Source organism: Cryptotermes secundus, unplaced genomic scaffold (assembly GCF_002891405.2).
Source record: "Cryptotermes secundus unplaced genomic scaffold, Csec_1.0 scaffold995, whole genome shotgun sequence".
In the NCBI taxonomy this organism is placed as follows: Eukaryota; Metazoa; Arthropoda; class Insecta; order Blattodea; family Kalotermitidae; genus Cryptotermes; species Cryptotermes secundus.
Genome location: NW_019720725.1, coordinates 280792 through 294312, shown reverse-complemented (window position 1 = coordinate 294312; position 13521 = coordinate 280792). Strand labels below are relative to the sequence as shown.

The 13521-nt window shown below is 45.8% G+C and overlaps 2 protein-coding genes across 5 annotated transcripts in view; both read right to left on the bottom strand.

Moving 5' to 3' along the window:
- Positions 1-13521, bottom strand: part of LOC111872583 (neurocalcin homolog) — a 251497-nt gene that overhangs the window by 75571 nt on the left and 162405 nt on the right. The window lies entirely within an intron of this gene.
- LOC111872571 (neuronal calcium sensor 2) overlaps positions 1-13521 on the bottom strand; it is a 73729-nt gene that overhangs the window by 59101 nt on the left and 1107 nt on the right. The window contains exon 1 of one of the 3 annotated variants that reach the window (XM_023866629.2): positions 5879-6610. The exons of 1 other annotated variant lie outside the window; for it this stretch is intronic. The gene's annotated coding sequence lies outside the window, so the exon portion shown is untranslated. Of the gene's footprint in view, positions 1-1547; positions 1639-5878; positions 6611-13521 lie in introns of those variants that run through there. One more of the 3 variants, XM_023866639.2, reaches the window with a different exon arrangement.

Here is a 13521-nt window from a genome sequence, read left to right as displayed (position 1 = left end):
GAATCGACTTACTGGATCTTCACTAGGCGTAACTACAGTTAGTTCTTACACTCTCAAGATTACTGTAACTATAGGTTTTGTAACGTCACACACTAAGTCTTCTAATTCTTCTTCTGGCCACACTGCTGTTCCCTTGGAAATTCGGAACTCAAGTGACTGTTACCAGCAACGAGCTATAAACATTCGTCCTGTTGTTGCGTGAACTTAAGTGATAAAGTACTTATCGCACCGTTGCCTAGCTATACACGTTACAATATTTTGCCTCAGCCGGGAATCTAACCATGATTCCTCGGCCGTCTAGCTCGCAGCCTAGTCACTCTCTTGACTGACTACCCATCTCCCTGTTTCTGACATACATGGCGGGAAATAATGACATTATTTCACTGACCACTTCCAGACCAGCTCTGGGGCCCACCCACAATCCTATCCGATGCGTACCGGGGGCTCTTTCCCAAAGAGTAAAGCGGCTGGGGCATAAAGCTGACCGCCTCCAACTAGTGCAGAGTTCAACAAAACGTAGATCTATACACCCACTCCCTCACAGCCTTCATGGAGTAGTGCTTAATTAGTTACCCAACTTTACCTCACCTGAAAATACAGTGGGTACGAAACTGAGAACGCTAAGAGGCACAGGAAGTGAACAAATGTCTTGGTTGCATGTATTTGAGTTAATGCAGAGCTTCAGCTACATACATACGGATAACCATCAGCGAACCAATGAGACCAGAGTCTCTCAAGGAGGTGGTTTCTGGAACGTGAGACCGTACAGTCTGGTAGACATTTACTGGCATTTCGGACAGTTCTGCTAGCTGGTTGCTTCGTTTACTCTTAAATCCTGAAGCGAGAAGCAGCATGTTCCTCCGAAACGTAAATTACCAGACTACACAGTGTCACGCCCACTCCTAGAGTCGCTGCCGTGACAGTCTCAAACCCAACAAACTTATCTGCGCTCGGAGAAAAGTCCTAGAGCTCAGGTTGTGTTATTTGCTCGGCTTACCCTACTACCCTGAAGATAGAGGCAGTACGTTCCTCCGAAACGTTGATAAACTACCAGAATACATGGCCTCATTTCACAAAGAGAACTCTTTGAACTTATTTCTGGCCCATCTGGCTTCGACCACACTGGGCAGTCCTCAATAAAACGGCGGCTTTTGTTTGTACGGTTATGAGGAATCGCATCAGATTGCGATACAAGAATATGCGGAAAAGTTCGGAATGCGGTCCCTATTCCAGGGAGTTTCCCTCGAGGGTGACTCGGGTTCACAAGCTTCGAAATGTGCGAGACGACATGAAAAGAACTGCTTTTCCTTATTAAATTTTGACGAAGCAATCACTAGCCTGGATGAAATACAATCTCAGATATGTTACTACTGGGAAATTCAATTTAAGTCATGATGAAGGATATGGTATCTGCATCTGACACTTCGATAACGGAGTTTCTTGGTTCCTTCGCAACAGCGCTGAGCTCTCGACACACGTCGGCCACACTTCGCCTTTGCTGGCACCAGACATAAAGAAGAACAGACGCAAAGAAAGCTAAGCCCTACCTTGCGTTTCGTAAGAAGATTTCGTGCCCAGATCACAATATAAAGAAACAGTGGCTGTAAATCTCTGGATATTGCAGGCGCTGTTGCACAGCCATGGTCACCACAGACTGGACTGGACAGGTACACAGGTTTCGTAATGACTTTGCTGGCATCGCTCAACTTAGAGTCCAGAAAATATGTCAAGGTCAGTTAGGATCGATTGAGCGCGTGGCCACTGGACAACACGTCAATACGTGTGTGTGAAGACGGCAATTTCCATTGTAAAATGTTAAAAAAAGCTAGCCATGTAACAGGCTGTGGAGGCCCATAGGGTTGTGAGATGTTGAGGCTCCCACATTGTCTAGACAACCGGCTCACAGATGGAGGCGAGGTGAGCCTCACGCGCCGGTCGCACTTTAACCCCAGGGAGACTGTTGGTACTCATTTATGTTAGAGGCTGAGTCGACTCCAAGGCCATAGTGCGACTGGAAGGATTAGGTTAATTGAAAAATCCAACGACCTGATAGGGAATCAATCGAACCCGCGACCTTCCGGCTCGTAGCATAGTGCCTCAACGAACTACGCTACCGCGTGCTGGGTATAGTTTGTGGTATTAAGGAAATATCTAAAGCAATGTTACTTCGTATGTCTGCCAACCTGGACCCACAAGTTATTTATCCCTCTGAAGTCTAAATCTGATGATCGTAATATTTAAAGCATCAGTTTCACACTACGTCTCCGCTACAGAGCCCAACCGGTTAATGCTGCTTAGGGAAACAGTCGCTGTTAATGTGAGAACCATATGGAACGCACAGATAATGTAGAGATTCAGTCCGTACCTCACAGGAGACACATTACGTCTCCACTACAGAGCCCAACCGGTTAATGCTGTTTAAGGAAATAGTCGCTGTTTAATGTGAGAACCATACGGGACACGCAGATAATGTAGAGATTCAGTCCGTACCTCACAGGAGACACATTACGTCTCCACTACAGAGCCCAACCGGTTAATGCTGTTTAAGGAAATAGTCGCTGTTTAATGTGAGAACCATACGGGACACGCAGATAATGTAGAGATTCAGTCCGTACCTCACAGGAGACACATTACGTCTCCACTACAGAGCCCAACCGGTTAATGCTGTTTAAGGAAATAGTCGCTGTTTAATGTGAGAACCATACGGGACACGCAGATAATGTAGAGATTCAGTCTGTATCTCACAGGAAACACATTACGTCTCCGCTACAGAGCCCAACCGGTTAATGCTGTTTAAGGAAATAGTCGCTGTTTAATGTGAGAACCATACGGGACACGCAGATAATGTAGAGATTCAGTCCGTACCTCACAGGAAACACATTACGTCTCCACTACAAAGCTCAACCGGTTACTGTTGTTTATTGTGAGAACCACACGGAACATATGAATACAATGAGTGTGGACAAAAAGCAGAATCCTTCTCATGTTGTAAAGAAGGCTATATAAATGCTGTAACTACTGTATTTTACAGGATTAATACGAACTGCCGTATACCGAGAGTTAAACATACTTGCAGCATGAGTTCTGAAACAAAACACTTGTCATGGCAACTAACATGTGGCAACGAAAACTAAATAAACAGTTTGCCAACAAGGATGAATCGCACACTCATACCCAGATATCCTGGCGAGAACCGAAACCGGAACTGCGAATGGGCCATACGTCACTTCCTGAAGGCTACGTCACATCAATTTTCCTTCCTCAATGACGCTGCGCCACTAACTTGCATCATACATTCAAGTTATCAGTTACTCAGCATGCGTCGCGTCCGGTTGCTTACCACCCCTGCTACGTATTGGAGAAGCCACAGTTCAAATGTTGGCCGTCCTGACCCAGTTCTCCGCGCAAATGCTATGACAATACCACAAACTGCACAACTAAAACTTCCTTCCAAGAATGCCCAACATTGCCGCCAAAAGATAGGTACTGGATTTCATTTGTGAAAACAGAATGGAGAAATATTACTTTTTTTTCAGCGAGCCGCACGTGGTTCGCGAACCACACATTGTATATTAAACCTACACAATCTCAAGTATTGACAGCGTTGTTAAATAAACCATAAATAAATAAGTTAAGTACACAGTACAGTCGTTAACAATAAAGACTTTCGACTGTATTGAATTAATGATACAACATTCCACATTGCAAGCGGCCGGCCAAGCGTGGCTTAATTCAAAATGGAACTTCGGGTGGTTGTGGTGGGGTAGGGTGGGGGGCTAAAAATGGTTGCTTCGCATGCATGACCCGAAGCCACTCGAATACTTTCTCAAGTAGGCTAATTTCATGCACGTTATACGGATCATTAATAATATTTGATTACTGTGAGACGCCTGACAAATATTCTGACCGCCCGTAAGGCTTGCGGGGAATTAGCACACCCAAGGAAGCCACCTTCGTTATAACGACCAGGCTAATTCCCTTAGCACAGCGTTTATCTGATACATCATAAACTAGATCAGAGAAGTTCGAAGGGACGGTAGTGAGGAGCTGTCTAAAAGTAAATTCATACAATCCAAAGTACATTCTGCAGATAGCGCGGTCGGTACAGCAACTGGCTGCGGGCTGGACGACCGAGCGGTCGCAGTTCGAGTCCCTGTAGGGTTAAGAATTTTCTCTTCTCAAAGCCGTCCAGATAGGCTCTGGGGTCCACCCAACTTCCTATTCAATGGATACCGGGGGTAAAACGGCAGTGGCGTGAAGCTGACCACTCACCTCAACCAGTGCTGAGGTCAATAAAATGTGGATCCATACATCCACTCCCCCACACGTCTTCATGCAGTAGTGTTTAATTAGTTAAGCACAGGGGCAACTTTGCCTACCTTTTACGGTCTTCTGCGTTGCAACGTTGTGCAATTCGCAGAGCTGAACGTTTCGGAGAAATATATAGACTCTATCTTCAGGGTCGAACAGTTAAAACCCAAAATAATGCACTGCTTCACAGTCACCGCCGCGAGAACATGAAACCCAACAAAGCAAATGTTGATGTCACGTCATCAGACTGCAGAAGTAAAGCGTGACCCTTCGAGAATTTGGCAACGTTCATGCAGCTGAGCCCTTCTTGAGGAGCCGCCAAATGTGCAGCTACTCAACAACTTCCCAGCATTATATAGAACCCGAAGGTTCATTACAGTGTTCACAACAGCTCTTCCTGGTGGTTTCTTTCCTTCTGGCTTTCCCACCAATGTCCTACGTGCATTCATCTTCTCCCCATTCATGCTACATGTCCTGCCAATCTCATAGTACAACAAAAATTATATTAACGGAATTAAGAGAGTGCATTCTGCAGAAACCTGCTGTCATCCGTTTGAGAGTCCGGCGTTTTCCCGTCTCATGTGTCAACAGGTGCGAAACTTTGTTAAGGGAAGGTACAGATTGAGGAGGCTCGGGAGTAGAATGCTGGTGAGATTATCTGGACCCAAGGGGGAAGAAAAAACGGGATGAATGTAACAGCTGCAGCTCAGTACAGAGTTTATGTCGGTTCTATCGGCAGGATCGAAGAATAAGCCAAACAAGAAACCAGCGTGAAGCTGCTCCTCCGAAACTCCGGTTTACTTTCAACGGACTGTACGGCGTCACATTCCACATGATCGAACTGTTCATAGCCGCCGCTGCTATAACCTCAACTCCTTCACACACCTCAACAGTTCCTATCATTTTTATCAAGATGTTCAAATCAGGGAAAAAGAGATAGGATGTTCACGTAGCACACATGAGAGGAAAGAACTGCATAAAAAGTATAAATCGGAAAACCTCAGCGAGGAGATCACTTAGAAGAAATGTGGGTAGATGGGAGGATAATATTAAAGTGTAAATTAAAGAAACAACATAAGTGTGTGCAGAGTTCATATGTCTCAGGACAGGGCCCCCTGGAGGGCTCTCTGTTCCTTATTAACAGTTCATTTAAGTATGCTACCAGCAGCTTAGATCATACAGAGCCGAACGGTGAGACGAACCGGAAATGACGTGGAAGAAAAAAAAGGACTCATGTGAACGCGGTTATAAAATTTCGGGTTCCACAGACGTGAGGACATTTTCTGAAGAACTTAGCAACTTCGTGACGGATTCTGCTCCACGGAGTGAGCGACCCAGCGAGTTTAGTGAAGTGACAACGCGTTCGGGACGTGCTTGGTTCCAATCTCGGCCGGGGTGCCGACTATTCCGAGCCTTTTTCGTTGTTTTCCTCAGTCCTTCTATGCTCCCGGGATAGTACATTAAATCATGACATGGTCGCTTTCCTTTCCATGTCCTTTCTAGTCATCAATCACCATTGTGCTATATAGTCTGAGTTACTGGCAATATACACACAATATAGACTCACCGTGTGAAAACGCTGATATACGTTAAGCCGACGGGCAGGGAATCCCGACCTGCAGTGGGGGAGCAATGGACGCGAAACAGGGAGAACTCGGCTCTAGAATTAATCCGTGCTGACCACTGAACTGCAGTACTTCAGAACGCGCGCCTCAGAAGATGTGAAGCCGAACAGGAGCACACTGCCATGGGCTCATCTTGGATCGGTCGAAACGTCCAACTTCACGTTCAATTTGAAGTGATCAACACCGTATTTCGCCAACGAAGTCTTAGAAGCGCAGTTATCACACTTACACAACACTTCTGTAACACTTATTGTGACACACTAACCTTACGAACTGTACGATATGACTAAACAAAAATATGTCAAAATTAATTCCAGCTCCAGAAACACATAAGCTGCCTCTACATAAGTCGTACCAACTTAGAATCGAGCCAAGTTCCTTTGCTCAATCTTGTTCCTTTCCCCTGGCTCAGACTCCGGCCTGCACTTTCACACGGCTCGATCAATATTTACAGCGAGCCGAATACATAAATACAGAAGGATACATTCACGCAATTAAATCACTTGTGTCACTGATGATTCACGATCGGTACTCAGACAGCTGATGATAGTGGTGAACCTGTGAGGGCGCAGATCAGCTTAAACCAGCAGAGAAAGCATCACTGGCGTGACGAGTTCCTTGGCCGTTGCTACCTCTCGCAGTCCGGACTCGGGAGAGACTACCTGACGCGAGCCCTCTCTGGCGCAGTTCGCGACAGCCAACCGGCGGCAGGACGAGTCCACCCACGTAGCGCAAGTATTCACGCCTGCTTCCAGCACCGAGTGAATCAATTAACGGATGAATACAAATAAACACCGATCCCAGACGCGGAGCGATTTCGACTTGAGCACTCTTGCCTGTTTATATCACACTGGTTACTACTACACGTACCTCTACCTCTTGCTTAAGATGGGGACACGCGGTAGTGTAGTTGGTTGAGGCACTAGGCTACAAGCCGGAAGGTCGCGGGTTCAAGTCACGATGAAGTCACTGGATTTTTTTCGGTTGACCTAATCCTTCCAGCCGCACTATGGCCACGGGGTCGACTCAGCCCCTAACAGAAATGAGTACCAGGAATCTTCTTGGAGGGTAAAGGGTGGTCGGCGCGTAAGGCTGACCTCAGCGCCATCTGTTAGCTGATTGTCTATATAATGTAGGACCCTCCACGGCCAGTTACAGGGATGGGATCGCTATAGCAGAATATGCCTGCCTTCAGGCACGTGCGGCTCTCCTGGCACTTCGTTGCTACACCGGCCCTCTCCTCCTCCTCCTCCTCCTCCTGCGGAAGGAGGCAAAAAGTGTTTCGTCGTGCTTGAGTGTCTGGTCAAGAGCCCAGATAAGGCTCGACATGGGCCTGAGTGAAACGCATGCAAGTGCCAGTGTCCTCACCACCGGATAGAATATGAAATTTAATCGAAATCCGTTAAAATACCTTCCGAGATAAACTATGTAAAGGTAAATAGGTACAGCTATGCCTGTAACAGGCAGTGAAGGCCCATAGGGTTGTGAGACGTTCAAGCTCCAACATTTTCTAGACAGTCGGCTCACAGATGGCGGTGAGGTCGTCAGCCTTACGCGCCGGCCACCTTTTACCCCCAGGAAGATTTCTGGTACTCATTTCTGTTATAGGTTGAGTGGACACCACGCCCATAGCGCAGCTGGAAGGATTAGGTCAGTTTAAAAATCCAGTGACCTCATCGGCAATCGAACCCGTGACCTTTCGGCTTGTAGCATAGTGCCGCAACCAACTACGCCACCGCGTGCCAAGATAAAATATGCAAAAGGTGAAAATATCTCCAGTATGAGTTTAATTTATGTACTGGCTCGAAAAGAAGAAAAAGATAGTTACGCTTTGTATGGCTTGTGAGGGTTGCGAAGTTCCGGCCCGAAATCTTAATTTTGTCAATTTTACATGCAATTTTATAAGCAACTACAACTATACAGTCACGAGATTCGACATACAGGAATGTATGTACTTGAGGTTTCTGTGCAAGTGCAGGGTTCTCTTTCTGGCGATTTGCTTCTAAACTACTTCAGCTGATACGTAACTTCGAACTATAACCACGGAGCATAATATTTCTTGGAAGCTACTAGTTGCTCAGTCAGTAAAAAAAATTCTCAACATTTTATGCAATCTGAAGATTCACAACAGCCCGCAGATGGTCGCTATCCTGAGCTAGATGAATCCACTCCACACCCTCCCATAAGATTCAATTTAGTATCCTCCGGCCACTTACGTCTTTGTCTTCCCAATTATCTCATTCTTTCACGATTCTCTGTCAAAAACTTTGTACGCACGTCTCTTCTCACTCTGCTACATGCCTACCCATGTCATCCTCGAGTCCATCATTTTAATGAAACTGGCAACAAATACAAAACATGTTAAGTCCCATTTATTCTTCTCCTGTCACTTTATCCCTCTTAGGTGCAAATATTCTCCTCAGCACTCTGTTCTCTAACACCCTATGTCTATGCCCCATATGTTACAGCCACACCCACACCACTTTCACAAGTAGGAAGCTTGTAGTAGAACAGGGAAATACGCCTGAATGTTACTGCGAAGCTGCCCTCAGAACAATATGGAAAACATGACGGACAGGAAATCGTGCAGGAAAGGATTACGGCAACATGACTTCCGGTGCGTAGCTCCTTCAGCTGTCGTTCGCACGAAGCAACAATGGCTACTCCAGTCACATGAACACGAACGTCAATAGTAATCACTAGAATTTAAATGAGCGCATTAAGGCACTGCGACAAACACCACTCTTGCACGAAACAGTCTTGAGTATTGCGGCTATGAATGCAGAGTGGCGTCGGGATTCTTGGGAATGCCCAACTCTAAACACAGAACCTGAACTGAATTCAAGTGGTCCACGATCGAATTGCATGATTTTGTGAACACGGTAATGAACATTACGGTTACATAAAAGGAGGGAAATTTCTAGACCATATGAACAACTGTCAAGTGCTTATCCCTTCAAAGCCCAGCGGTCACTACATGTACCATCTACTTTAACACACTAAAACTCTACATCCTGCCCGCAGATTGCATCTGTGTGTTCCGTATGGTTCTCACAATAAACAGCGGCTGTTTCCCTAAACAGCATTAACAGGTTGGGCTCTGCAGTGGAGACGTAATGTGTTTTATGTGAGGTACGGACTGAATTTCATTATTATTTGTGTGTTCCGTATGGTTCTCACAATAAACAGCGACTGTTTCCTGAAACAGCATTAGCCGGTTGGGCTTTGTAGCAGAGACGTAATGTGTTTCCTGTGAGGTACGAACTGGATTGCCATATTATTTATAAGAAATTGTCTTAAAGGGGTTAACTGGTTAAATACTGTCCACCTATCACCGGATAACAAATGGAACGGACACGTAGAAAGAACTGGGGATCCAAGGTGGTCGAAATAAAGCGTTCAGTGGACACAACTGAGTTAGAAGGAATTTGGGAACGGTCGCAGACAGAGAAAGGGAACATTAATATTGTATATATATATACACTAGCTGTACCCGGCCACGCGTTGCTGTGGCTCAATCTAACGAAATATTTCAATTCAAACGCAGATCAATCGACACAGCTCAATCCCATCGCCAATTGCACTGAAAAATAAGGAAAACAGTTAAGAAAACGAAATGAAAAACAATGAAAAATAAACTATACACACGAAATGAACGCTATGGTAAACGACACAGTCCAATTCCAACGCAATGTCACACGAAATAATTAAATCAAAATGAAAATAAATCGAAACTGTTTATATTCGGCGGTAGCTATCCCGAGACTGACTCCTCCAGACTCTCTTCTGTATCCCTCGACATCTGCCCCGAGACTGGCTGCTTCTTGTCCAAGCTGGACTATTTATACCTCGGCGGATGCTATACAATGAGCCTTCTGTTGTCTATCACCGGGGAAACGCTTGGTTTCATCCGTTGTTACGCAACGGAACCTCTTATCCTCTCATNTTCGAATGCAACGTTGTGTCAAAATTTCAAAGCAATCGGCGAAGAACTTTCGGAGATCTTCGAGGGGTAACAAACCAACATTTACGTTTTTATTTATATATATATATTGTAACGTGTATTGTTGTTACGTCACGGCGGGGGAGGGGGGCGCCACTGAGCGCTGCGTACTGATAGAAGGAGTGGAGGTATGTGACGTCACTCGCGAGACCACAGATTTCGCGCGATTCCCGTTGCGCCATCCACGTCACTATATATATATTATTGCTAGTGAGGTGGGACTAAGTCCCTTGTACTGCGGCCACTTCTGGCTTATTGTACCAGCCCCAGATGATAGGTGAGGGTGATTGTGGAACAATTGGTGGAATGAAGATTGGCAGGGGAAACCGAAGTACTAGGAGAAAACCTGCCACAGCGCCACTTTGTCCACCACAAATCCCACTTGACCAGACCCGGGATCGTACCTGGGCCGCCACGGTGGGAAGCAGGCAACTAACCGGTTGAGCTATGGCGCGGCCAACAATAATATATTACGAAGCACAGTATGAGAAAGGGAAAAATAAAGAAACTGGAAAATTCCAAACAAGAGGGCTTTACCGTTGAAGGAGCTCAGTCGGTATATAGACTGGGAACGGTCTGGAAGGCCGCGGCTCCGGGGTTCGATTGCCGGCAGGTTTTATTTGAGGTTCTCACGGAGATGACTGAGTAATGCCATCTGGGAAGTGACGCCGTAGTCTGGTAAAGTTTAACGGAGTTTCGGAGGAACGTACGGCATCCATCTTCAGGGGCGTAAAGTAAGACAAACCAGCAAGTAGGAAGCAGAGCAGACGCATATGAATAATACAGCCCAAAATCTGGGTGTTTCCTAGTGGGAAATACTGATGCTGGGTTCTGACTTATGACACCGTGCAGTCTCGTAGGCATCTACCAACGTACTGTAGAAACATAATTCGCTTATATTTTGGTTTCCAATCAGACGATAGGGGCAATATAAGCATCAATGTTTCGGAGATCACACTGTCTCCTTCATCAGGAATCCATTCTGATTATGGAAGTGGTGTAAGTACCATCGTTTCCAGGCAAATACTGTCTCAATCTTCATGATTCTATCCTGAATATTGGGGCACGCGGTAGCGTAGTTGGTTGAGGCACTATGCGACTAGCCGGAAGGTCGTGGGATGGATTCCCGATGAGGTCATTGGATTTTCCAATTGACCTAATCCTTCCAGCCGCACTATGGCTGTGGGGTCGACTCAGTCTCTAACGGAAATGAGTACCAGGGAACTTCCTGGGGTCAAATGGCGGACGGCGTGTAAGACTGACAACCTAACCGTCATCTGTGAGTCGACTGTCTAGAAAAAATGTGGGAGCCTCGATATCCAAGGATCCTATGGGCCTCCACGACGTTACAGGGATGCGCAGTGCGTACTTTCGCCGCTTGGTGGCACTCACTTATCACATGACGGCGTCACGACGCACGAGAGCAACGTACAGATATCACGTACGTTAATCAAGTCATTCCGATGAAGACGACTGTCTGACCTTTCACGTCCTGGGCGTGGCACAAAATGCGGTGATCAAATCCGAAGTTTCAGAAATCGATTTCGCATGAAATATAACAGCTCCTGAGAGAAATCTTATTTTGGAGTCCAAGAGAGAGTTGTGTTTAGCTACGGGCCGGGTTCTTCGCTTCATTTGGTGACACAAAACGGGACCAGTCACTGAACATCACTTTCCGTGAGGAGAGACAGCTCGAAGCATTTATGCTGTAAATGAACTCAGGACTACAATGCTTAGAGACAACTGATCCTTTCAATGATGAGAGTTTTGTGATGCACTTATCTCAGTTTTAATCTCCTTTTCACAGTGCCACACATGGCGACTAGGCCATGGGCTCGACGACCAAGTAATCGAGGATCACTTCCTGGCAGGAGTAAGAGATTTTTATACCAATCCTGGGGCTTACAAAGCCTACTATCCAATGGCCACCAGGGGCTTCTTTCTGATGATAAAACGCCGAACTATGAACTTGACGTTTCACCTCCATTTAATCCCCAGTTTAAGAATGCGTGGAGCTATACCTCCACTCCTCCATGTGTCTTCAGGGCACAGTGATTATTTAAGTGATAACGTTACATTTACCTGATCATAAACACTATCTATGGTTTTTCGGTTTAGTTACAGGAATGAGAGATTAACAGTAAAACTTGGTGCATGTACTGATGAGCCTCAATATTCTATAATACACGAGTATTATGCACAATATAACATATTTGGCTTCCGTTGTGACACTACTGACTTACATTCGAAAGATTCACGGTTTGACTGTCGGCCATGACATCGGCTAACCTGATGTTCTTCTTCCTCAGGCCCTCCAGGCGAATGCTCCGATATTACCTTGAAACAAACCAGGATCGTCTCCTTCCAAATCCTTTCCATTACATCATTCATTAATCTTCCTACGGTTTCAAAAATATTTCTGTGATCTCATGGGAACGAGAGCTCCTGACGTACAAAAATCGGCCAAAATGAGGCATGAAATTACAAATTTCTCCTTATTAAAATTATCAATTTTTCTCCTGGAAAGTGACGTGCAGTTACTCCACTCCACTGAACTGTCCTTCCAGTGCACGGAGGAAACACCCTCCAGATACGAAGCGCATCTGCCAGTGTAAAAGTTGCCTCTGTGCTTAATTAAGCACTATGCCATGAAGACACGGGGGAGTGCAGGTATAACTGGGCACTAGATAGAGCTGAGTGCTCAGCTTCACGGCCCGGCAGCTTTACTCCCGGGGAAAGTTAATTGTACCCATTGTATAGAAGGCTGGATGACTCCCGGTCTAGACGCTGTGGAGAAGAGAAAAATTTTGCAATGCCGGATATCGAACCCAGGCCTTCCATCCGTAAGTGCAACTGCGAGTATACCGAAAAAGAAGTGGCGGACAACCGGCTTAATGATTGGGAAGCAGCCTCCGTAGTCTAGGGGTAACGTTCCCAACTCATGACTCAAGGTACGCGGGTTCAAACCCGGCGGAGGTCGTGGAATTTTCAAGGGCGAAAAAATTCAGGGAACAAGTCCTCCGGGAGGGACTTTAAGCCGTGTGTCCCGTGTCGTAGGGGACCTCTGAGCAAAATTAGGCGAAGGTTTCCGCCCAAGTAGTTTCCAATTCCTCCGGTATATGGGGAAGTATCGAGGACCACTGCCAGAGAGGTGGCCGACCTCGCTGGCTGAATGGGGCTGATAGCGAGCACCATTACCGGAAGGGCATGGCGACTAGTAGAATAGCAAAGGGGGACGTACAATAGACTATTAGTCGCGGTGTACGGGGAAACCCACCCCTTCAATAATAATAATAATAAATAATAATTGGGAGTGGGGCTAACACCTCATCGTAAAGAAACAGTTCGATACTAAATGTTACATTAGCCATCTTAGCTACTGGTACCAACATAAAATAAACCATACATAAATAAAATATAGTGTAAAATAATATTACATAATATGACATGACGGACTATATTATAATATAGTAACACAATAAATTAACATATCTGTTGTAAAACACCAAGGTAATACCATATTCATAGTCCGAAAGTCACTGGATTTAATTGACCTAATCCTTCCAGCCGCATTATGGCCCT